Source organism: Pectinophora gossypiella, chromosome 24 (assembly GCF_024362695.1).
Source record: "Pectinophora gossypiella chromosome 24, ilPecGoss1.1, whole genome shotgun sequence".
Classification (NCBI taxonomy): Eukaryota; Metazoa; Arthropoda; class Insecta; order Lepidoptera; family Gelechiidae; genus Pectinophora; species Pectinophora gossypiella.
The window spans coordinates 259,366-283,393 of NC_065427.1; the positions used below are offsets into that span (position 1 = coordinate 259,366).

General features: G+C 36.8%; 1 long non-coding RNA gene across 3 annotated transcripts in view; it reads left to right on the forward strand.

The window, feature by feature from the left end:
• Positions 1-9,004: 9,004 nt before the first annotated feature.
• The window catches only part of LOC126377783 (uncharacterized), a 30,457-nt gene continuing 15,433 nt past the window's right edge, over positions 9,005-24,028 (forward strand). For 2 of the 3 annotated variants that reach the window (XR_007567989.1, XR_007567988.1), the window contains exons 1-5: positions 9,005-9,263; positions 9,600-9,685; positions 19,389-19,526; positions 21,446-21,595; positions 22,938-23,090. This is a non-coding gene — a long non-coding RNA (uncharacterized LOC126377783). The remainder of the gene's footprint in view (positions 9,264-9,599; positions 9,686-19,388; positions 19,527-21,445; positions 21,596-22,937; positions 23,091-24,028) is intronic. The other variant, XR_007567990.1, reaches the window with a different exon arrangement.

The following is a 24,028-nucleotide window of genomic DNA, read 5'->3' on the forward strand; positions in this document are numbered from 1 at the left end:
TGAAGGGACCTACAGTGGAAATGCAAGAAAGGTGCCCTCCCTGACCTATCTAAAGGTGACCTGTGTGAAATCAGGTCAGTGAATCCTTTCACTACAGTGGCACGTACCTAAATTTCTTAAGGTAAAGCTATCGATAAGATAGAACACGTACCTACAGAATAAAATACTTATATGTAAATAAAGGCAACTTAACTACTGCTTAGTTTTTGGTTCTGTAACTATAATTGTGTAATAACTATAAAGTGTATGTACTTGTGTCGTGGCCGTCGCACCATCCGCTACGGTTTAAGTGAGGAAGAGCGCGTGAACTGTGTCCCGCTCGCACTTACGAGTTAGACGGTAAGTACACAGTTAGAATGTAATTTTTGTATGGAGTGTTCGGAGTGTGACTAAATTCAGACTCAGAGGGGGTGAGGTTGGCGCCTGATACGATTTACGATTGGTGCGGGCGGGTACAGTATTATTCTTTATTCTATGCTTCGGTGACAAGTACCTAATTCTTGCAAATCGTAAATAACATTGCAGACGAGTGTTGTGTCTGTCACGCTGATAAATAACGTTACGTGTGCAACGTCATATATTCCTGTGTCTCAAGAAGAATCGAAGTTGTAATGTAGTCGCCATTATTCGTAAAATTTTCATAACAACAGCTTCCCCTAACACTCGTGGCGCACAACTTTCCTTTTTTCGACGATTTGGCGCCGCGATCTGTGCCCCCTTCTTACAAGTTTCTTCCAATCTACGAATAATTTTGCATACATGAGTGGTTTATTCACAGCATAAAGGAGATTGTTTGGGCCTCAATGTAATGTTATTTCTGCAGTGTGTGGCGTATGCCTACTTATCAGAGAGTGTTCAAATACTTACTATATAAATAATATATTATGAGTGATAGGAATGCTAGGGAATAACCGTCTGGGAACCAGTATTAGGCAAGTCAATTTCTGAAATTATATTATATCCAACATTTTCCCTGTGATGAGGTATTTATATCTTGCAGCTACTTTTCTTTGACTGTACAGGTTGATAAGGTGCAGTAGTTTTGGCAGATGAGACGTTCGACAAAAAATAATTCTATTATTTTTTCACAAACAATGTAAAATCTTAAAATTAAGTGTAAATCAAATATATTTTTCGCATAGGATTCATGGTTTTGTCAACAGTTGGTAGGTTTTATGTTCTAAGTATCACATGATCCGCTAGATATAAGCATGCGAAAATTTGGGAGGTAAGTAGGTAGGTACTTATTTAACTAATATAAATCTAATAAAAAAACAAACTTACAATAATTAACAAAAATAAATATACATTCTCAATACTCTCTAAACGTTATTAATATTCAACTTCTGAGCATCTTCAAACTAATATTTTATACAATGATAACATTTCTTGAGACTTAAAATAATTTGTTTGCAATTGTTTCATATATCTGGGAATATGATTGTAAATTTGTACGGACATTATGTCATTCTTTGCCCGTGGTCCTACTGCGTAGTCCTACTAGTAGTACCATGGACATTCGACAACTTTTGCTATAGAAAGCGCTGTTACAGTTTGGCTTCTGTAATCCCTTGGTCGCAATCTAGTGTCATTCTTTGGTCTTAATGGAAGAGGTGTCGATTCGCTCTGACAAAGACTCCCACCTCATAGATGTATAGACATGTTAACGTAAGAATGGGTATTAATTGATTAAATAATGGACGGCAAGTTTCCAGTGTTCCAACTCCAATAATGGCTCTGATATATTTCTTTTGAGTGCTCAAAACTTTTTCAATGTCACTTGAATTTCCTTACAGAACGAGGACAAATTTTAAAACACAAGCAGCGCAGCCATGATAAGCGTCAAGAACAGCATTGGGTCCGGCAGTACGTCTAAGGCACTTTTTAAAGCAAATGTAAACTTTCCAAGCCTACTTCATGTCGTGTGTGGGAGCTGAGGTACGAACAATATTTTAGCAAAAAAATAACAAAAAGCAAATGAAATTTATGTTGATTGTTTTGACTAGTGTAAAATTGGTTGAGGGTTGGTGTTCTATACTTAATTGTCGCATTACTTAGTTTTATAATATTGGTATTTTTTTATTTATTTTAAGTCACGTTTACCCTCAAAATAAGTAAAAAAATAAGAAACACTTCTCGTCAAACATTGGCTTCGATGCACAGTATGACGCTTTTTAGGGTTCCGTAGCCTAATGGCAAAAAACGGAACCCTTATAGATTCGTCATGTCGGTCCGTCCGTCTGTTCGTCCGTCCGTCCGTCCGTATGTTACAGCCACTTTTCTCCGGAACTATAATAGCTATACTGTTGAAACTTGATAAATATGTGTATTCTGTGAACCGCATTAAGATTTTTATGCAATGATAGAAAAAAAACAATACTCAAAAAACATTTTTTCATCAAACCCATACGTGTTGGGTATCTATGGATAGGTCTTCCAAAATGGTATTGAGGTTTCTAATATATTTTTTTTCTGAACTGAATAGTTTGCGCGAGAGACACTTCCAAAGTGGTAAAATGTGTGTCCCCCCCCCCCTGTAACTTCTAAAATAAGAGGAGGATAAAACTAAAAAAAATATATGTTGTAGATTACCAAGCAAACTACCAACGAAAATTGGTTTGAACCAGATCTAGTAAGTAGTTTTTTTTGATACATCATAAATCGTAAACCGTAATTTACTTTCATAGTTAAAACATCAAAAGTTACTACAACTAAAAAAAAACTTTTATATTGTTACTTGCTGTTACGGAACCCTTCATGGGCGAGTCCGACTCACACTTGGCCGCTTTTTGGTACTTACACTGCAAAACCGGACACCTCGGGAGATGCGTTTATTTTTTAAATATTTTTTTACTCGCTCTCGTTACAAATTGTTAAAGTTTAAATTAACTTACAAATAAATATTTTTTCAGTAACGCGTAAGGATTTTCTTTAATAGGGTCTAAAAAAAACTACATTATGGCCAATTATCCCTAACTTACCTAATAAAAACTGACAATTCCAATTGTAACTATTACCGACTGTGTAAAGATATTTTTGAGTGTGAGTTGAGTTTAATAAATTCCTACATTTAGGTAGGTAGATCAAATACTTACTTAACGAAATACCAAGTTACTTTATCAATTGATACCAAGATAATTTATTGACAAACCACGAAATATAAGGGAAGTAGGTAGCAAATAGGAAAGGGAGGTTCAAGTATTCAAGTAGGTCGGTACATTCATGAGCAATGTCACGTAAGTACCCACTTTAGAACCCTATCGCATTATCATATTTGGCATTTAGTGAGACTTACAGTTCAATTTGTCAAAAAAGTTAAATGTGAAATGGTACTAAAGATATATTAACGCTCGTAACTGTACAGAATTATTTGATTACTTACCGAAAAGATTAAATAGGTACTTACCTAAGTAGGTAGGTATATATTTCTAACCCATAGCACGACCTAATATTGCCACAGCATGTTGTACCCGGGCTTAATAAAACACAATATTAATATGCTATGACGTTATAAAAATGCAAAATACTTTTCGTGCGGGCAGTAGGTATGAGTCACATCACCAGCTCGGCGGAATATTGCGTGCGGCAGTACTAGCTGGGAAGTAAGTAGTTGCTGTCACTCGCAATGAACTGTCCACTGAGGGTCTAGCCAACTTGTTTTCTATTACGATTAGCATAGCAATAAAAAGAAAATGTACAGTCAGGAGCACCAACGTGTACCTTACTTTAGAACTCTGTCGCTTGTGGGGCTTTTTATCTTCTATTTAGTGTGCAGTCGGGTTACTTTTCCTAACAAAAGGGGACATTGGGCATTGAATCGCGAGTGGTCCCCATACAACCAGCTATCAGTGATAATGACTGCATTACCGCTAATCTGGATTATTGGCACTGAAGTCATTAAATATTGCTAAAGGTCTCGCAATAACTTCAGTTTTTTAATGAACATTGAAATTTTGGGTCAAATGTTAACCCAGCAAGTGCTTTAACACGGCTTAGGACTGCACAAGCTTGACCCTTTGCAAACACATTTGATAGATAGGTCCACGACGACCCGATCCAAGGTGGTACGTATTATTCCTTATTCTATGGTGGTACCTTGCAGTTTGTGTACCGTTACAGTCATATTATCTCTTTATCCCATGGGACTTTCGGGATAAAATAAAAAAAAAATACAAAAATATTTATTTGTCTTCCAAAAACCTTTTTCACAAATTGTGGAAGCACACCATTTAAGCAATACATTGCTTGTGCTAGGTGGCCTCGTTTTTCCCAAATTATTATTTAACAATGGTTTATGTTTATGACACTCCCGCGATCAAGACGAATCTATCGATGCCTCATATTATATCAAAATCTATTTTATTTTATTTTGAGTTCTGTTTATTTGTTTTAGTTTTATTTTTGTTTTGTTTCATATTTTTCAAGTATTTTTGTTCTGCAACTGTTTTGTTTATGGTGTAAGTAAACCCAATATTTAGTATTACCATATTAGAATATTCTGCAACTTTGTTGGAGAATTTTGGATATTTAAACAAATTAGTCTCAGGGAGCCACAAGGAAACAGACATACATACATACCTACAAATACTCGAAAAAACATTACCCTCCTCCTTTGGCAGTCGGATAAAAATACAAGTTTTAAAGATTACAGCGCAGCGTTGTAGCTGGCAGTCCGGCCGGGCCGCAGACAATGCTAAAATACGGCGACGCGCGGCCGAAGTTTATTTTAACTTTTTAACCGTTTTTGCGAGCGGCCACAGTACTTCAACATCATTTAATTGAATTCCATTGTTAGCGGCATTTTTACACAAATACGAGCATCGCGACGTCCTCGTAAAACATTCAGCGGCGGAGTTACCAACTAACAGTAAACGCTATGGCGCGACGCTTGTTCGGTAATTAATTGCTGTTTCTCAACTTCCTACTTAAAAATAAAACACTTTGCTGCAGCCTAGTTTTCTTAAAATTACATAAGTAGATATAACACAAGGTGTATGCAGAGTGTATAGTATCTATACACATCCACTCCTCACCAGTTATGTTTAAATGCTATGTAATAGGGGTCGATCACATCTACAAAGAATGTCGCGTGCGTCCGGCGTACGCGCGGCGGCGCGGGCGGCGGCGCGCGACCGAAGCCTGCGTCAAGACAAATGTTCACCTGCCGCCCCGAGCTGACTAATGAACTTCACGCGCACGCGTTTTTCTGTAATTTTCCGTCCAAAAGGAAACACACCCCGCGCCGCTCCGGAAACCGCGTCGCGCACAACGACGCCCTTTTTAAGACGCTTAATGTCTACAAAAACCCACGTGCCTCAGACAAATGACCGACATGAAAAAATATATTACGAGTTACCGCCATTTACCTCAAGATTTTATGGACTCTCACGGAAACGGCCGCCCGGTTATATCTTGTTTCACGTACATTGATTTTTATGTTAGAGCCACGTCGCTTAAAGTGAGAGGTTGGCCCGTGATATGTGCGCCGCGACACGATCGTACGATACTGTCCTTCCTACACAGGATACCTCTGATTTCAAATTTATCTACTCCGGAAGATATAAAGTGAACATCGTTCAATGACACTATACCTCTGAATTTTCTCCTCCATATAATAAGATACTATTTGGCGAATCGATAACACTAAACAAGTTTCATGAATCAATACGCCATTGTAAGATAGTTTCGATTTAGTGCGGCATAAACATCTATCCAGATTTACTTTAGTTTTGTTAAAGTTATATAATTTGGTAATTCTTTTAATTAGTACCTACTTACATAGAAACTCAAAACTCCTGTTTACTTCTACAATTCTTACTAGAAAGTACTTAGATATAAAGTTGTCGTTTTAAATCCTAATGATCTGTAATGACAAGGGCAGCCACAAATCGTGGATAATTAAAAAACCTAGCACTATGTACCTACTAATAATAAATGGCCGCTGAACACGACAAGACTTTTACAACAAGTCTGTAATAACATTTAAATAGCCTACGTACATCTCACTGCTAGGCACAGGTCTTCCCTCAATCAACCGGAAGGGGCATTTGGGCTAGTAGCCTGGAACAAACCTTCCGAAGCACGGAATCATTTTGTTTTTGCGGACAACCAGGTGATTCAGCCTGCAATTTTCTAGGACAAAGGACAGTCTCACAAAGTGATTTTCGACAATGTCCCCAACGGGACTCGAACCCGGACCTCCAGATCATAAGCCCAATGTTCAAACCACTAGACCACTTAGGCTGTCACTAGCTGTGTATGAAACTTAATCCACTCATCTCAAATCAAGGGGAGGGCTTTGCCCAGCCGTGAGATCGAATAAGCTAGATACGAAGATAAAATTCTTATTTTAATAAAAGTTGACTAAAATATACTCTAATTTTAAGAGAAGATAGGTTGGATGACCATGATACAAACACAATTTCTAGATTCAAAACAAAAATAGTTTGCTACTGCATTGCTGACCCATAAAATCTCAATGAATAATGCTAAAGTAATAGACAGGTACACAAAGTTACTCTGTAAATAAAAGTTGGTACAGTTGGTGGGTACACGACGAACTTGGCAGGAACCTTAAAAATATTTGCAAGTCGCCCGATGCAAGTTTCGCGCTCAGCAATTCAAAATGGCGGTTGAGTCAATTATGTACGCGCGGTGCAGCGCCGACTGCACGCTTAAAGCCGTACATGACGTATGAACTCCTCTAGGAGGTGACTATTTCCTTGTTAAATATATTATTAGAGTTAGCAAATCTCATGGTTGTATAATGTGGTAGGTAACATAACATAAACAGCCTATACACGTCCCACTGCTGGGCACAAACCTCCCCTCAATCAACCGGAGGCGGTATGGAGCATACTCCACCACGCTGCTTCACTGCGGGTCTGTGGAGGTGTTTGGCCTAGTAGCCCGGGACCAACAACTTAGCGTGCCTTCCGAAGCACGGAATCATCTTATTTTTTCGGACAATCAGGTAGTTCAAGCCTGCAATGTCCTTACCAATCAAAGGACAGTGTCACAAAATAATTTCGACAATGTCCCCATCAGCAATCGAACCTGGATCTCCAGATCGTGAGCCCAACGCTCTAACCACTAGACCACGGAGGCTATTGTTGTTTGTAGAATCTGGTAAGTTGCAAAACATAATAATTTTTTGCTACCACCAGTAGGTGGGCCCTGTTCCACTAACCATCTTGTTTACCTTACTTACCAGCAAGTAAGCTGGCATTAAAACGGCCTCGGTTGAGCGTTGGGCTCACGATCCGGAGGCCTCGGGTTCGAATCCCGGTGGGGACGTATCACAAAAATCACTTTGTGAATAACCCTGACTCCAGGGTTGATGAGGTTGATAATACACCTCATAATCCACAAGATAATAAGAAGACCAGCAAGTGGAACGGGCCCTGTAGAGAATGGTTCTGGTAACTGTGATTCTGAGCACCTCGATGGGTCTACCAATGAGTTTTGTTTTTCTAACGCACCTTAAGGTTGTCTAAGTAGTAGAGATTTCTCTGAGCCATAAAAGTTTAAGCAACTGGGTAAGTAAGTACCTACCTACTTTAAATTCTGTTCACATTAAACCCACCTTAGATTTAAATAAAGTACATTTGATTTTCCACGTAAATATTGAAACTTATTCTCGTGGGTAGGTACCCGTAATATGTTTCAGGCTAATATAAAACCTACTTAGGGGACGAGAAGAGACTGACTAAATTACGCAGTTCCAGTAAATAGGTACAGGTACTACCTTAGTTAGTTTAATAACGGTGATTGATTTAATTATACGCTGAATAGATAACTTATCTACTCGTAAGTCTGTAACCAATTTATCAGATTTACTTGAGTATAGGTTACTTACTAACTTAACAAATTCGTGTCGCATGTCTTTACTGATACGAGGGTTCATTTTAATAAATCTGTATTCGATCGAGATCGAGGCGAATTGATTAATATTGGGTAGGTACTAGGTAGGTTTGGCTTATCTTTAAAGTCTGCGGTGAAAAGGTTTATTTACTTAATTTAAAAAAAATGCATTTGTAATTCGCACTTTTTAGTCAATCATGGGTTGTCAAACAAATTAATAATACTTATTTCTAGTTTCTACCTATTATTAGACCGCATTAGACGTAGGTAGCTAAGTAGGTTTGCATGCCTAGTTAAGGTTGAATACTATGACATGTAATACTATACCATTTTTTGTAAATTGTATTCTGGCAAATAAAAAAATGATTGATTGATAGGTATTAGACAAAAGATGGCGCTAGTAATTTATTTTTACATTTGTCTTTTATTATGCGAATGATATTTAATTTCTTTATTGCATACATACATTACTATTTACACCATAGACAAAACAGTTACTTATTGTAAAGAAATAGATTAATTAAATAAAAAAATATATTAAACAAAACTAAAATGAAAACAATTATTATATCAGACTTTATCTGATAAACAAAACAAGTATTTTTCTATATCACCGCAAGTTACTCACAAAGCCCCCTCATACACAACCTAAAACATTAATTTTGTTTATGGTCAGGCTTTTCGGCGGGAGACGGGAGCGGGACAGTTGCTTTCTTCATTGAGTAATCTAAATAATTAATACGAAGTGGTGTTTTGTGGTTAATGATCGCATTAAGTTAGTCGGAAGACATTCGCGAGTGTTATTATATTGGAGTATTCAATGAACAAAGTGTATCTGCCTATTTTCGCTTCGTGCCGGGAAGCCGCTTCATAACTCAAAAGTTTATGCGGACTTTTGAGTTAATTCGTTTGGGGTTCGGAGTATGAGTCTACTCCGAGGGTGGGGGCTTAGGTTTCATCATCATCACCTTTCATCATTTCATTAATCATCAAGAAAAAAAATACGTCAGACATGGCTGTATGGGCATAGTTCCCTTTGCCTTACCCTTCGGGGAAAACCAAAACAAAAAAAAATGTTTATGGTCATTCGATCAGGCAAAGACCAAGTAAGTACCTATAGATACTTGATAGTACTTTTCGTCCTTGTTTCGTCCAGTGCTTCCCCCACTTTCCACTCTTTCTAATCGCCACTAATCGGTCAATTATTGTCTGTCTGTTGCAAAAGTGCGAAATATCGCGCAAAGGTACATATTGTATCTATCTTTTTTGTATCTTAATTTTCTTTAATCAGAAGTTATGATTAGGTCAACTTGAAATTGTATTCACGTACAGTAGTCATTTTAGTGTGAAGTACTTATTTGATACTTGTATCATTTCACTGTCCAAAGGTGAAGTCGCCGGTAAGTAACTTTTTTCTTCAAATAAAACTAGTAGGTACTTATCATATCACTTGTTGGAATCTTTGTTTGATATTATAAAGAGGTTTTAGGATTCGTAATAAACTTCTTAGTCTTCTCAATTTTTCGTCATTATTTGTCGACGCGTTGCTCCATTCATGATTCTGCAACATTATTTACAGTACTCCACCTACTGTCGTTACTTTACGGAACAACTAGGTACAGAACAGATAAGGTCGATTTCGTAGGATACTAGTTACATACCAGTTTTAGACCTGAACTAGAACTTTTTTTGCTTCTCAGGTCTTGTACCTATCTAATTTATCTAAATCATTTCAGGGTTGCTGTTTGAACTCGCTGAACAACAGAAGAAATCAGCCAAGTCTGTTTCTACACCTGCTACCTGCTCTAACACCAGTCACGTGGTGAGTAATTTTTGTTATTTTCCTAGTTGTGCTGATTTTTATGATGAAGAATATGAAGAAATCGATTAATTAATTAAGTTGCACTGACGTGTAAAGTGAAACAGTAGATTCAAATATCTATTGCATAATGTTGGTCTTTTACACATAGTGCCCACACTTCCCCGAGCTTTCTGTTAGACCTTTTCTGTTTCTGTTAGGTTTACAAAGCCATTAGGTATATATTATTATACAACAACAATTTGCCTATGGTGACTGTGGATTTAAAAAAATATATGTTTCGCAGATTACCTAATTTATTTTAGTTTTTATGATTCTTAATAGACTTGTCTACATACTTAATTATTTTAATTTTTTTTAGTTTGAAACATTTTAACTGATTGTAATGACACTATACCTACTTGTCTAAACCATTTCATCATACTCAACTTCTATAAATAATAACTCCCAGCCAATATACCCACCTAATCTCTTGTAAATTTGTATGTCATGCCTGCCCGTTGGTGATGTGCAGTGGATGTGCTAGAATCATAAGTTTTTATATTTAGTATCTGTGAAAGCCCTGTTATGGTTATCCAGATTTGTGCCCGATTAATGGCAACACAGGCTCGCCCCCAATTACATGGGACTTAAACATAGCTGGCAAGGAGTGGGTGTGTATAGTAAATACCTCTGCCTACATCTTTGGGGATAACAAGCGTGATGCTATGTTATGTTTTTATTTATATCCCTGACAATAACCAAAGGTAAGGTAGGTAGCTATGTTCTTCTAAAGCTTGACTCATTAAAACAACACATTAGATTTGTTTTTATTTCAAAATTAATGTTCACTTTCATCAGAACAATTATGACTTTACTAATATTTAGTGATTATAACTATTTTTTTTTACTATTTTATGAAAATACACTGTGTTTTAAGTTTTAAGCAAAATCATAGATACAGTAAGGGTCAGTTGATTTTTACAGACTTCAAAAATGGAGGAGGTTCTCAATTCGACCGTATATTTTACTTTAAAGGGTCAACATTACAGTTGATTTAATAGAAAGCTTGGTGGGGTGTGGGTACTTAGTTCATCTTGCCATGGATGTACCTCTGACTACCCCAATTGGTATATAGTCGTGAGCTTTTGTTTATGTTGTCTACCTTTTAAAAATAGGTATATGTTAATGTTTTCGTACTTGAAGCTCTAGTCAATAGTGTACTGGGCTTGTCTTAAAACATAGGTACTTTGATTTGCTGTTGCTCCATACCTGGGTGGGAGCTTCTGTACAAAGTAGTCAACCAACTTGAGTGAATTTTAGGCTTATAGGATTTTTTTTATTGAATCTTGAGAATGTGTGAATTAGGTCCTTGTAAGATCACTCAGTATACTGCGAACAAACCAAACGGCAAATAACGCAGTTTGGTGCTGGTAGATGTGGTTTAACTCTAATACTCAATCCACTACATGGCATCGCGCGGCGCGAGTTATTTAGCGCGTCGTGAGGGTTGGTGTGGTTTTTACGACAGGCCCGGAAAGATGGACAGCTGAACATGTTTTTTTGTTCTAGTATATATGTATAGAACACGGTTGGAGACAAGTGACAATTAAATCTGAATCAGACAAAATGGCGTGGGTAGTCGCGTCCCCGCGGAGCGGCTTCATTTCACCCGTCTAATTTGTATCTGTCTCGCTGTCTCATCATGCCTTCATATTTATATTTTATTCCAACGTCAAATGTCTACGGTACCTAAATATAGACGTAACATAAGAACAGTTCTTAAGACCTTGGAGAATAATAATTGTGATTGTTTATTTTTTAGATTTATTGTACATACATACATAAAATCACGCCTATTTTCCGTTGGGATAGGCAGTGACAATTAAATTCCACTTACTGTGATCCTTACACACCACTTTGCTTCTTTCACTCTCATCAGAGACTTCACGCATGCTCCTTGGCCTTTCCGTAAAACAACCTAATCGCGGTATGTAGATATGCCTAGGCCTTATTTATTTATTTAATCCGGCAACTAAGGCCCGTACTATATATATGTATACCTTAACCTAAGAATACATAGATAGATAGATAGATATAGCCTTTATTATGGACTTATTGTAACTTTTTTTTTATAGCTTATACATAATATTAAAAAGAAAAAAAGATGTGTTTAATTATGCTCCTCGTCCATTTGTCTTTTGACAAAGGCCTCCTCCAGCTCTTTCCACTTATCCCTGTCTCTCGCCAGCCTTCTCCACATACTTAATTGGTCTTCCTCTCTTTCTTGTTCCGTATCTGGGGTACCACTCGGTTACGTCTTTTGTCCATTTCTAAGAATACATACAATTCTATAATATTAAACTATTTAGGGAATTTATAGTTTATTATTCGTCATCGCCTCCTAGAATGCTGCATGAAGCAGCTCAGCAGCAGCAGTATGAGATTTTAGAGTTTTCTAAAATCTTATTTGCTAAAGTTATATGGTGCAGAGCAGATGAGACCTTGCATACGCTTGTTTAGATTCATTGCCTGCTACCTACTAGGTAAATTGTTTTGTATATAAGTTATAAAACCTTAAACCTTATCAACCTACTGCCTATCTAATTGGTTTTTGTAAGAATGTGTTAATAATGTTTTGAGAACTAGACATTTTGCGTAAATAAAAATGGCCTTTTACGAATAATCCTACCTAATCTTGTTCGCCTACTACTACTACTGCCGAAAGATATTGTTTGTATCTTCATCTAAAACGGTTCAGCGGTTTAAGCGTGAAACAGTAACAGACAGACAGTTACTTTCGCATTTACCTATAATACCTATTAGTGTGTATGTCCGTAACCAGACCATGAATTGATTGATGAAAGCGAAACGTTTTAACCACTTGACAGTCCAGGCGCACTAGCAAATCTAGCCTCAACAGTCCAGGCATTTCGAACTTGCGCGGCGTTCGGTGGGCGATATCGTGGCGTGTTATAAATAGGCTTGTAACTCAAAAACTACTGTGGCTATAATAAAGAAAATTCAGAAACAGCAAGCCAGATGTGCAATGATTCTAATTAGATAAAAATAAAAAAGATCACATTATAAAATCTATCTCAAATCCAATTAGAATTGACAGAATCCGCTCATTTTTTCAGTTATCCCAGCCATGCCTGTTAATAGCATGTAAAGTATCATGTTCTAGGGACTGTAATAATTTTTATTTGAAAGCGCATTTCTTACACTTTTTACTAGTATTCAAATTATATTTTAATGTTATTTAGTTTAAACACAAGAAATATAAATATAACACCTGGTCACGACTTATTTGTAACACCGTATTCTTACCAAGATGGCCGCCCTCGCTAAGTTTCTGTTCGCACTGAGCGTTTCTGCCTTTTTAAGTCGATGGTAACTATGGTTACCAATAACGGGTAAGATTAACATAGACATTTTGTGTGTGTGATTTCAGGAATTAAAGAAAACCAGTAGAAAAATTAAGGTTTATTAATATGAACTAAAACCAATTTATAATTGAATGCTTGTTTTATTTACATTTTTTACCAAGCACTTAACATTTGGACCTTAAAAATATATATTTTTTATTAGAATTTAAAATTACAGTCTTGCAATACAATATACTTGATTGCACAAAATGACGTACCAAACAAATAAATCGAGACACTAGAGACAAAAGGCGGCCTTATTGCTAAATCTAATTGCGCCTGCCGCTTTCTGTCCGTAAGCTCCTGTCGGACATCTACTGGCAGTTTAGTAATTCGTTTTTTTTTGTAATTACTCTCTGTGTCCTCTCTATAGCTGAACTATAGCATCTCTGAAAAAAAAGTCATTGTTTAGAACTGAAGTTAAAATAACGCTAGCGCTCCGTTTGTACGAACCCTTAAACCCAGATAAGTCGATGGTAGGTTTAGTTACCATGATGAAAGTTGACCAAATTTGGTGTACCCTGTAATCAATATCCTGGGCATCTGCTGAAATAATTGTTTATTTCGGTAAATAATGTGTTTCCACGAGTAACTAATAAGTAACGTGGTATATTTAAAACATTATAAAATATAATGCGTCGTGTAATATTCCGTAATTTGCCTCCATTTTAGTGTCAAGAGACGATTTTTTTGATACGATATTTTTCTCTTAATGTTTTTGGAACAAAATCATGGCTTAAATGTTCAGGTTTTTGTAGAAAACGGTAGAGGATATATTCAAGATGTATGCTAATCAATAAAAATAATATATTTTATATACTTACGGCATATTTCTTGTATAAAACACTCAATCGCAAACACAGTAGTTGACAGTAGACTCGACCAACACTCGTCTGACTTCGACAGTTGTTTTTTTAATGTTACCAACTCATAGGGAAGAGATGCAAATACCACCTAGTAAGGATTTTTATAGTACACAATACTAGTATAATTTTATAATCTATACTAGCTTGTAAAACTAGTTAATCCATAAAATTGGTCACCCTAACGGAACCCCGACTATTGGTAAGTATAGCTACCATCGACTCCTGAGGTGAATTTGGAATCGGTAGCTATAATTACCAACGACTGTAGAGTGGTTAATCGACTTTCAGATAACATAATACACTTCTCATCAAAAAAATCGAAACACCTTGCAAGTTTACGTTTTGTCAGGATTATCAGAAAAATGTGTACATTTAGGAATAAATGTTAAATGTCGTTTAATAGTGAGTAATATGAGCTTATCAAATCTTAATGTTAATGTTCTAAATTTAAATGAATTTTTCATAGGTTTCGTATTTTGTTAAATGAGTCATTTTTATTCCGTATGGAGTATAAAGGAAATGGATAAAACAACACACGTAAATGAAAAAAAAAGCTAAAAAACGTTTATTTAATAACTTGTATTCCCTCCCCGAGCTCTAATTACTGCTTCCATACGGTTCTTCATCGATCGGATGAGAGTCACGATCACATGCTGTGGTATATTGTCCCATTCCTCTTGGATTGCATCTTGCAGCTGGCTAAGTGTTTCTGGGGCAGGATCTCTTGCTCGAATTCGTCTCTTTAATTCATCCCACAGATGTTCAATGGGATTCATGTCCGGGCTTCTTGCTGGCCATTCCATAATAGAGATATCGACTTCGTTAAGATAATCTCGTACGACGCCCGCGGTGTGAGCCCTAGCATTGTCGTGCATGAATATGAAGCCGTTGCCAATAAAATGTGCATAGGGCATCACATGAGGCTCGAGACACTCTACGACGTACCGATGAAAGTTTAGTGCAGGCAGACGTGGCCCAGACACGAAAGCAAGCTCTGTCTTACCGTCGGCGCTGATTCCTCCCCAAACCGTCCACGAACCGCCACCATAGCTGACCTTTTCTTCAATGCAGCATTGTGCATAGCGTTCTCCGTCTCTTCTGTAGACCTTGTTCCTTCCGTCGTTACCATACAGCATAATTTTACACTCATCAGAAAAGAGAACTTTGCTCCACTGTAGGTATGACCAATTTAGGTGCTCACGTGCAAAGTTAAGGCGCGCTCTTCGATGGTCTGCAGTTAATTTCGGCCCATTTGCTGGCTTATGCGGTACCAGTCCACGATCCTTCAACCTTCTTCTAATTGTAGAGTCACTTACAGCCACCCTTCGTACAACACGAAGCCGCTGCTGCAGTTGAAAAGCGTTAAGGCGTCGATTTCTTAAAGAAGTTGTTACAATAAATCGATCATCTCGCTCAGAAGTGACCCGATTCCTGCCAGATCCTGAACGGCGCGTGAACAAACCAGTCTCCCGATAACGTTTATAGACTCTATGAACAGATGACAGGCTTAGATGCAGTCTTGCAGCCACAACACGCTGACTAAGGCCAGAATCCAGCAATGCCACAACTTGGGCGGCTTCTGTGGGCGAAGTATCCATACGTTTTAGAAAAAAAACCTTTTTTCAGACGTCCCAAAGTCACAGTATTGAAATAAAAAACAAAAAGTTTAAGGACAGGCGCCAATTTTTAGTTTTTAAACGCTAAATGTACTCCAACCCTAAACACACATTTGTCTCAAAACAGTGATTCATTTCGTTTATAAGATAAACAAATGAAATTCTAATTTTGAATTTAGAATTTTCGCTTATTACTGTAATGGCCAAACTGCCAGCTATACATTTATATATTTTTTTTCATCGTATGAATTCTTTTTTGTGTTAAATTCGGACAGAAACAATGAAAACGGAAGTGTTTCGATTTTTTTGATGAGAAGTGTACATCGGTTTTAATTAAAACAACAGTGGCAACCGATTGGGTAAAAAATTGGGCGGTCGAGATCGTTTTTATTGAAATCTAACCTCGGATCAATCGCGGCCAATCAAATCGAAACAAAGGGCCACGAAACAAGCTATATGTAACTATAATAATCGGAATAAAATATGGGATGACCTCATCCTTCTATGTGTGTGTTGTGGGTGTCAGGGTTATTGAGCCGCCAAAGTCTTCTGACATGGCTCACGTAACAACTACGTACTTACATAAGGAAGTAGTGGGTAAGCGGGAACAGCGGCTTAGCGTGCCTTTCGAAGCACGGAATCATATAATTTTATTAAATTTTGAGGTTACCTGGAAGATATTTCTACATAGCAATAAGGCCGCCTATTGTACCTACTCTTCTGTTTCTATCTATACACGTTACATGCGGTAGGTATAGTATTTGTAATATTTTAGGTACAAACATACATCACGCATACTTCCCATTAGGGAAGACAGAGAACTTTGAACTCTAATAGTAATCTCTCTTTCCGATTATTTCCGTTTACTTTGAGTCTAGTTCCTTAATATTTTTTTGTTTATTAATAACCCGTACATGCCGTACATCTCATGGCCCCCGCTGTAAAAAGGCTTCACGGTCCATCAAATTAGAATCGTCCGCGGTAATCCTGCCTACTGTCACCCGCCGCCTCGTCCCGCGGGATCGCCTGACTTTACAATAATGATTCTTCACTCAAGCGTAGAATCGATACTAGGTAATATTATAAATGCGAAAGTGTATGTGTGTGTCTGTCTGTTTGTTTGTCCGTCTTTCACGGCAAAACGGAGCAACGAAATGACGTGATTTTTTAGGTGTAGATAGTTGAACGGGTGAAGGCATAGGCATATTTGATCTCTTTCTAATGCCCCACTTCCCTGAAGGATGTTTATATGAAGCATTACGCAATTTTCAAGATAGAAAGCTAAAAATTGGTATGCGCATAGATAAATAGAAAAAATAGATACTTTATTGAACACAATGGACACAAGATACAAATATAATGACAACAGATACAGAAAGGAACAACAGGTGGTACACTTTTACCTAGTAAACGCCTATTCACTCTAAACTAAACGAGAGCCCTCAGCGCTCCCCATTTGTCCGGCCAAGTAGTTAATGCCATTTGCGGCAAATCTACAATAAGTAACATCAAAAAAATATAAACTAAACCTATTTAAGTTTACTTTCTTTTATTATTAACACAAGATTTTCTATCTCCAGACGTCATGGAGCATGTTTTAGTTATTCAAGAATATTTAGTATCCAATACGTTCTCAAATTGACTTGAGATGTTGCGCGCGAGCGGAACCGATCCGAGCTGAGTGGTTCATAAATATTTGAGGACACATGTATCTGCCATCGACGGCCGATCGCGCTTTGCGTTTTTCATTCCCCACCGCGTTTGTTTTATGTACACTCGAAATGTATCCAAAGCCGCAGAGTAGACACACACAAACGTTTCCAGCCCAGTATAAACAAAATGCAAAAGTTTACAAAAAAAATTTCTGCTCTGCGGCGATCCAACGGGATTGCATTCAGCACGTGTAGGAATATCGATTTTGAGCTCATCAATCAACAGTCAATATGAGAGTAGTTCAATTTAAAGGAGAGAGAAAAACTCATGTGGCGGGAGGGCGTCATATTTGTCAGTGTCGAGCAACATCGGCCTCGATTTGTTAGGCATTTGTCGTCGCCCCGTAATATACTGACGGGCAAAAATAAAGGTTGCAAAGTTTTTTAAACTACCTACTCGACATATCTTGGCGTTATAAAAAGTATATTTCAATTTATTTAATCCATACTCACATTAAGGTTTTCTCAGCCTTGTGAAATTAATTAGGTAGAATCAAAAAAACTTTTTGTAAAATTAACCTACGACAGGTTCATCTTTCAGAATAACTTAAAAGTAGTAAGACCGAATGTACTTTTAAAGTCCCCGTTGTTTAACAATTGCTAAAGTAACCTTCGTTTACCTTATTTTATCCGCTGCTGGATAGATTTGGATGAACATACATGGAACGTACATTCCAGTGACAGATTTTCGCAATCTGATTGTGACATAGGTACAATTTTTGTTTAAAAATATGTTAGTTAGTTTTTGCCCGTCAGTGTACTCTCAAGTCACTGTTAAATCTTGCATTGGCAATGTGAGTATGATAGGTGGTAGATATTTTGTATCACACATTCCATACTTCATTTCTCGTAAACTAACTCTTGGAATAATGTACAATCAAAGAACTAAACTGCAGTCACTGAGCTCAGCGAATTATTTGTAAACAGCGGTGAAATTATAAACCATTAGTTGTCATAATTATCATGGTATAAGAAAACCAGGTATATGCTCAAAAGTGACAGTTAGCATTTCAAGGTTAGCCCAGCTGACGTCATTTCACCCTTACGTTGTCATATCTTAAAAAAGTAATTACCCACGTCCAATGTTTTTAATTTATTTGTAACTTATCGTACATGGATGAATGCATCATAATTTGTTAGTTTATGAATTTGTAAAGATCAAGGCACAGAGGAGGCACAGATGTTTAGACGTACATAACATACCTATATACTACATAAACTTACACCAATTTCCCTTTGGAATTCCACTCTTCATCATACACGCTAGAGTACTTTGTCTTAGCCTTTTATCAAAATATCTGATTTTCGACGTTTTAGAAAGTTTAGTTTAAGTATGAAGTTAACCGGTCGATTAGATCCTAATCAGAGTTGGTGGAACTAATCTTATGCTTTAAATAGAGGGTATTTGTTTTTTGTTTTGAGAGAATACATAGGTGCGGCGTGGTCGACTCGTTCATTCGCCTGATCGTGCTCAGATTGACGACGTTATAACCTTACATTATTTTACATTATTATATTTTAGTGCCGAACGTATTGAAAAGATTTTAAAAGATAATATGTAACTTGGACAAATACTTCAGAAGTTACGACAAGAATAAAGTAAGTCTGCGCTGCTGAAATGGTTGCTACGGGCGAGTTTTCACAAAAAAAAGTGTAAGCATAGCCGAATGTGGGAGTGGAACGCGGGCAAGCGTGTTTCTTTTTGTGTCTGTTATCTTTTCAAGTCTAATTTGTGATAAAAATGGATAGTCATTATTAACAAACGTAAACTTATCCTAAAAGCTTCATCTTATTGTAATACATGTAGGAGTTATTAAATATGTAAATAAATATATAATATAACATACTTGAATCGATATAATCGATTCACGTATTATTCAGTCGTCTCGGGCAATACGCGGTGGCCACAATTAAAAAGTAAACAGTACTGGCATGTACGGGGGTGGAGTGAAGTAGCAAGCCGATATTTAAATTATATTATGTCTTTGTCCATTTATTTAAAAAGACCAAATATTCTAAAATGCGTAATGAAATTGATCACCTATGTTCGAAGATTTAGTCGCGACCGGAAAACAAGTAGTGTTTATAATAATGCTTTGTTACAGGCAGTAAGCGGAAGACATGAAGCAAGATTCAGGGATAGCACGTGGTCATTGTAATTGCGTGGGCAGGGATCATGTAAAGTTGACAGCGTGGTCACGTGGGCGCCTCACAAAGGATTCGGATCATGACATGTGCTTAAGGTAGACTACCTATACATATGTTTTGTTTTAATGGATTCTTGTAAGATCCAGATCCAAAATGGCGATGTTCTTAGAAAAGGTTCACTACCATCTGCTCTGAACAGGCGTGCGTGTATGAAACTATTGATGAATGTGGAGGAAGCAAGAGTAGTATGTCAGGAATAAAGCAAATTGAATTCCATAGTCTCTGCTTACCCCGGTGGGAATACCCGTGAGTTTATGTATGTATGTATATGTAAGATCCAGAATGGTTCCTGTTGGAATAGAATGTTTATTTGCTTCAAAAATTATGATACCGAGTAAGTATATTGAGATACATCTATCGCAAGATGAACTAAAGTACCCACACCTCACCGAGCTTTCTGAATAATAATAAATAAGTGAATAAGTTGTGTGCGTCAAGCTAGCGGCCTCAAAATAAAAATGGGCACGAAAAAATAATTTGACCATACCAAAAAATAGTACTCTTATTGAAAAAAATAGTACCTGTTGTAAAAAAATTAGTACCATCACGGTTCTGGATTTATAGCCATGTTTTATTGCACTTGCTAGCTTGACGGTGAGCGAAATTTGGCGAGAGTTAACGACAAGGTCTTTCGCTATGATTTAAACACCAAAAAATAGTACCGAAATAGTACTCACCCCCTGCAAAATACCGAAATGAGTACTTCAACGGTTCCAAAGTTATAAAGGCAGTTCTTTGATCCCGCTAGCTTGACGTTTTGAAAATACCTATTATCTGGGGAACGCTTGCATACTTCAGTATGTAACTAATGTCAATAAACTCGTATGAAATAGTACTTCCTACCATCAAAATTTTGATCCGATTCTCTTTGTAGAAATATGTTAAAAAAGCATCATAACCTATGCCATACATTTGTTGTTGATACAGTCACGTAGACAATTATATAACCTCACAATTTATTCGTAAGTATTGCCATCGCCAGTATTGCCATTTTGGAGGTCTACCCTACCATTTCTTTGTACTTCAGAGTGTTGCTATTACAAAAAATTGCTATTGCATACACCCATATGCAATAATTTTAATAAAAAATGGCTGCATGGGTCTAGTTCTTATTGAAAACAATCTGTGATTTTAATACATCATAATACATTTTTAATCTGCTGTTTTATTTTATAATTTATACCTTCATGTTCAATTTGTTACGGATCGAAGTGTTTGTTAATAAACAATTTGCAGTATTTGTAGAATAACTCAAAGAGTTTCAACAATGATATTACTTTCATCTGACAACCCTGGCACTTCACCAATTTATACCCAAAAATGGGGAAAAAATACTAAAATCTGACAACATTCTTCTTGAGCATGTGTAATAATTTTGTTCGAGACTGTACCTGTCTTGATAAATGTATGACATAGGTTATAATGACTTTTTGACACATTTCTACAAAGAGAATCAGGTCCAAATTATAATGGTAGGGAGTACTATTTCATACGAGTTTATTGACATTAGTTACAAACTGAAGTATGCAAGCGTTCCCTAGATAATAGGTATTTTCAAAACGTCAAGCTAGCGGGATCAAAGAACTGCCTTTATAACTTTGGAACCCTTGAAGTACTCATTTCGGTATTTTGCAGGGGGTGAGTACTATTTCGGTACTATTTTTTGGCGTTTAAATCATAGCGAAAGACCTTGTCGTTAACTCTCGCCAAATTTCGCTCACCGTCAAGCTAGCAAGTGCAATAAAACATGGCTATAAATCCAGAACCGTGATGGTACTAATTTTTTTACAACAGGTACTATTTTTTTCAATAAGAGTACTATTTTTTGGTATGGTCAAATTATTTTTTCGTGCCCATTTTTTTTTTGAGGCCGCTAGCTTGACGCACACAATAAGTTGACAAAAACAATTAACGATCAGTAAGATTTATGTCTTATTAATGTATCTTGTTGCAGATTGTACTTCGTAAGCTGAAGGTGTGAATGTCGGAGGTCATATCAAGGTCACTAGCCGGGCGCTCTAGGGCGCGTCTTAAATGATGGATTTGATCCATCATATCTTCAGACACAACTGCTGACTGTGTCTTCAGCCATGATATTCTTAAGGTTTGTTTTAAACATTCAATTATTTTATTTGAACTAAGTTTTATTCGTCGCGGGAGATTGAGACAAACTGTTTAAACGTAATTTCGTAGTGCTTTTTTCATTACTGTATTTTATGTCCTTTACAAACGTAAAATAAGTTGACGACTATGTCGACTATACGCCATTTAGGGTAGTCAGAGGTACATATGTCACCGTAAAATTGTAAATAACGTTAGATTATAATCTATCGATTTGAATCTCGCGAGATTGTGAACTGTCGAATAATTATGAATCGTATCATATTGCTTACAATTTAACGTATTATTTTTCGGTAGATTATAATTTATCGAAGTGAAACCGTCAAATTGTGATACGAAACGCACCTCGCGTGCTATACCATAGAGTTACAAAACTATTAGAGTGAGCATAATGTTAATTTGGGATTCTCTTAAAATGCATAAATGTTTTTGTCATAATTTTAATTATCATAATCCTTTTTGCATAACGTTTTTTAGCATAATAGTTTTACTTTCCCATAATAACATCTAGGAATACTGGTTTGTTAGGTATAACTTATTTTTGGGATTAATAAATAGATATCCATAATTCTTTTTTAGAATAATAGTGTTTTGTCATAATTTTTACAAGGCATAACAGTAGGTTAGGGTGCGGCGGGGGTGGCCCTTGGGCCACCCCTATGCCGCCAGCATGTTTATCTTACACACGAAAAGTATACTGAATGATACGTTTCAGATTTTTTAATTTTGATACATTTTTTCTTACCATGTGATGTCAGAATTATTGATTACTTACTAAATAATTAATAAATACGTACTTGATTTTGTTCTTGATTTTTTTTTTGTAGGAATTGGCCTCTGATAGACTGGAATGGAAAATGCTACACCGACAAGAGCGTGGCTCTTAAATTGATGATGATGACTTGATTTCACAATCTTGAACAGCATTTATTTTATTTGACTGACACCTGTGTTTTATTCCTAACTCTATGGACACAGAACGGTCTACTGTAAGGCCGACCAATCAGGGACAGCCGTCGGACAGTTGACAATTTGACAATTGTAAGATTGTGATTTAACAGTTTTACTTCGATAGATTATAATCTAACGAATAATAATACGTTAAATTGTAAGCAGTATATTACGTTTCACAATTTTTCGACAGTTCACAATCTCGCGAGATAGATTATAATCTAACGTTATTTACAATTTTACGGTGACATATCCATTGCAAGATAAACTAAGTACCCACACATCACCGAGATATACGAATAAATAATAAGTGACAAAAACAATTATAGAACAATACAATATATTTATATCTTAATTAATGTATCTTGTTCCAGATTGTGCTTGGTAAGCTGAAGACGGAAATGTCGTCGGAGGTCATATCAAGGTCACTGCGCGGGTGCTCATGGACGCGTCATAAATGATGGTTTTGATGCATCATATCTGCAGAGACAACTGGTGACTATGGCTTCAACCATGATATTTTAAAGGTTTGTTTTAAACATTCAATTATTTTTAACCCCCGGCGCAAAACGACGGGGTGTTATAAGTAAGTTTGACGTGTCTGTGTGTGTGTGTGTGTGTGTGTGTGTGTGTGTGTGTCTGTCTGTCTGTGGCATTGTAGCTCGCTCGCCAAACGGATGATCCGATTTTAATGCGATTTTTGTTTGTTTGAAAGATATATTATCAGTCGAGAGTGTTCTTAGCTATGTTTGGTGGAAATCGGTTCAGGTCTTCAAGGTCATCAGGTCGTTTGTTAAGTGTGATAGGAATGTTACAAGCTCAGTTTGCTTGCAAGAAGCATATGTGGATAAGTTATTTTTTGCTTTTTATAGGGTTGAGCATTTTTAACCTTTTGTCATAATAATTGTGTCATATTGAAGACTATAGAGAACCGGAGAGGAAATATGATTGGCCACCTGATACGACACGATTCATTTATAACAAACATTATAGAAGGAAAAATTGAAGGGAAGAGAGGAAGGGGTAGACCTAGGATAACATTTATGAAACAAATAAAAGAGAAGGTGCAGGTCGTGTCGTATCGGGAGGTGAAGGTTTTAGCGGGAAGAAGAGAGGAATGGCGATTTCTCCACCGACAAGAGCGCAGCTCTTAAATAAAGAGAGAGAGAGAGTCATAATAATTGAGTATTTTTTTTTGGTCGGGGGTTTTTTAAATTTTAAATTTAATTTTTATTTTCCTTTACAAATGTGACATAAGCTCACGACTATGACGACTATTCCCATTTGCGTAGTCAGAAGTACATCCATTGCAAGATAAACTGAGTACCCATGCCTCACCGAGCTTTTCTGTTAGACGTTGATAGGTGGTGAGCCGTATCGCAGTCTGTAATAATCGCGACAACTGTGTTAGGGAAAATTGAACTTAGATAAATTAATAACTCATATCCTTTAAATTAAACTTTTA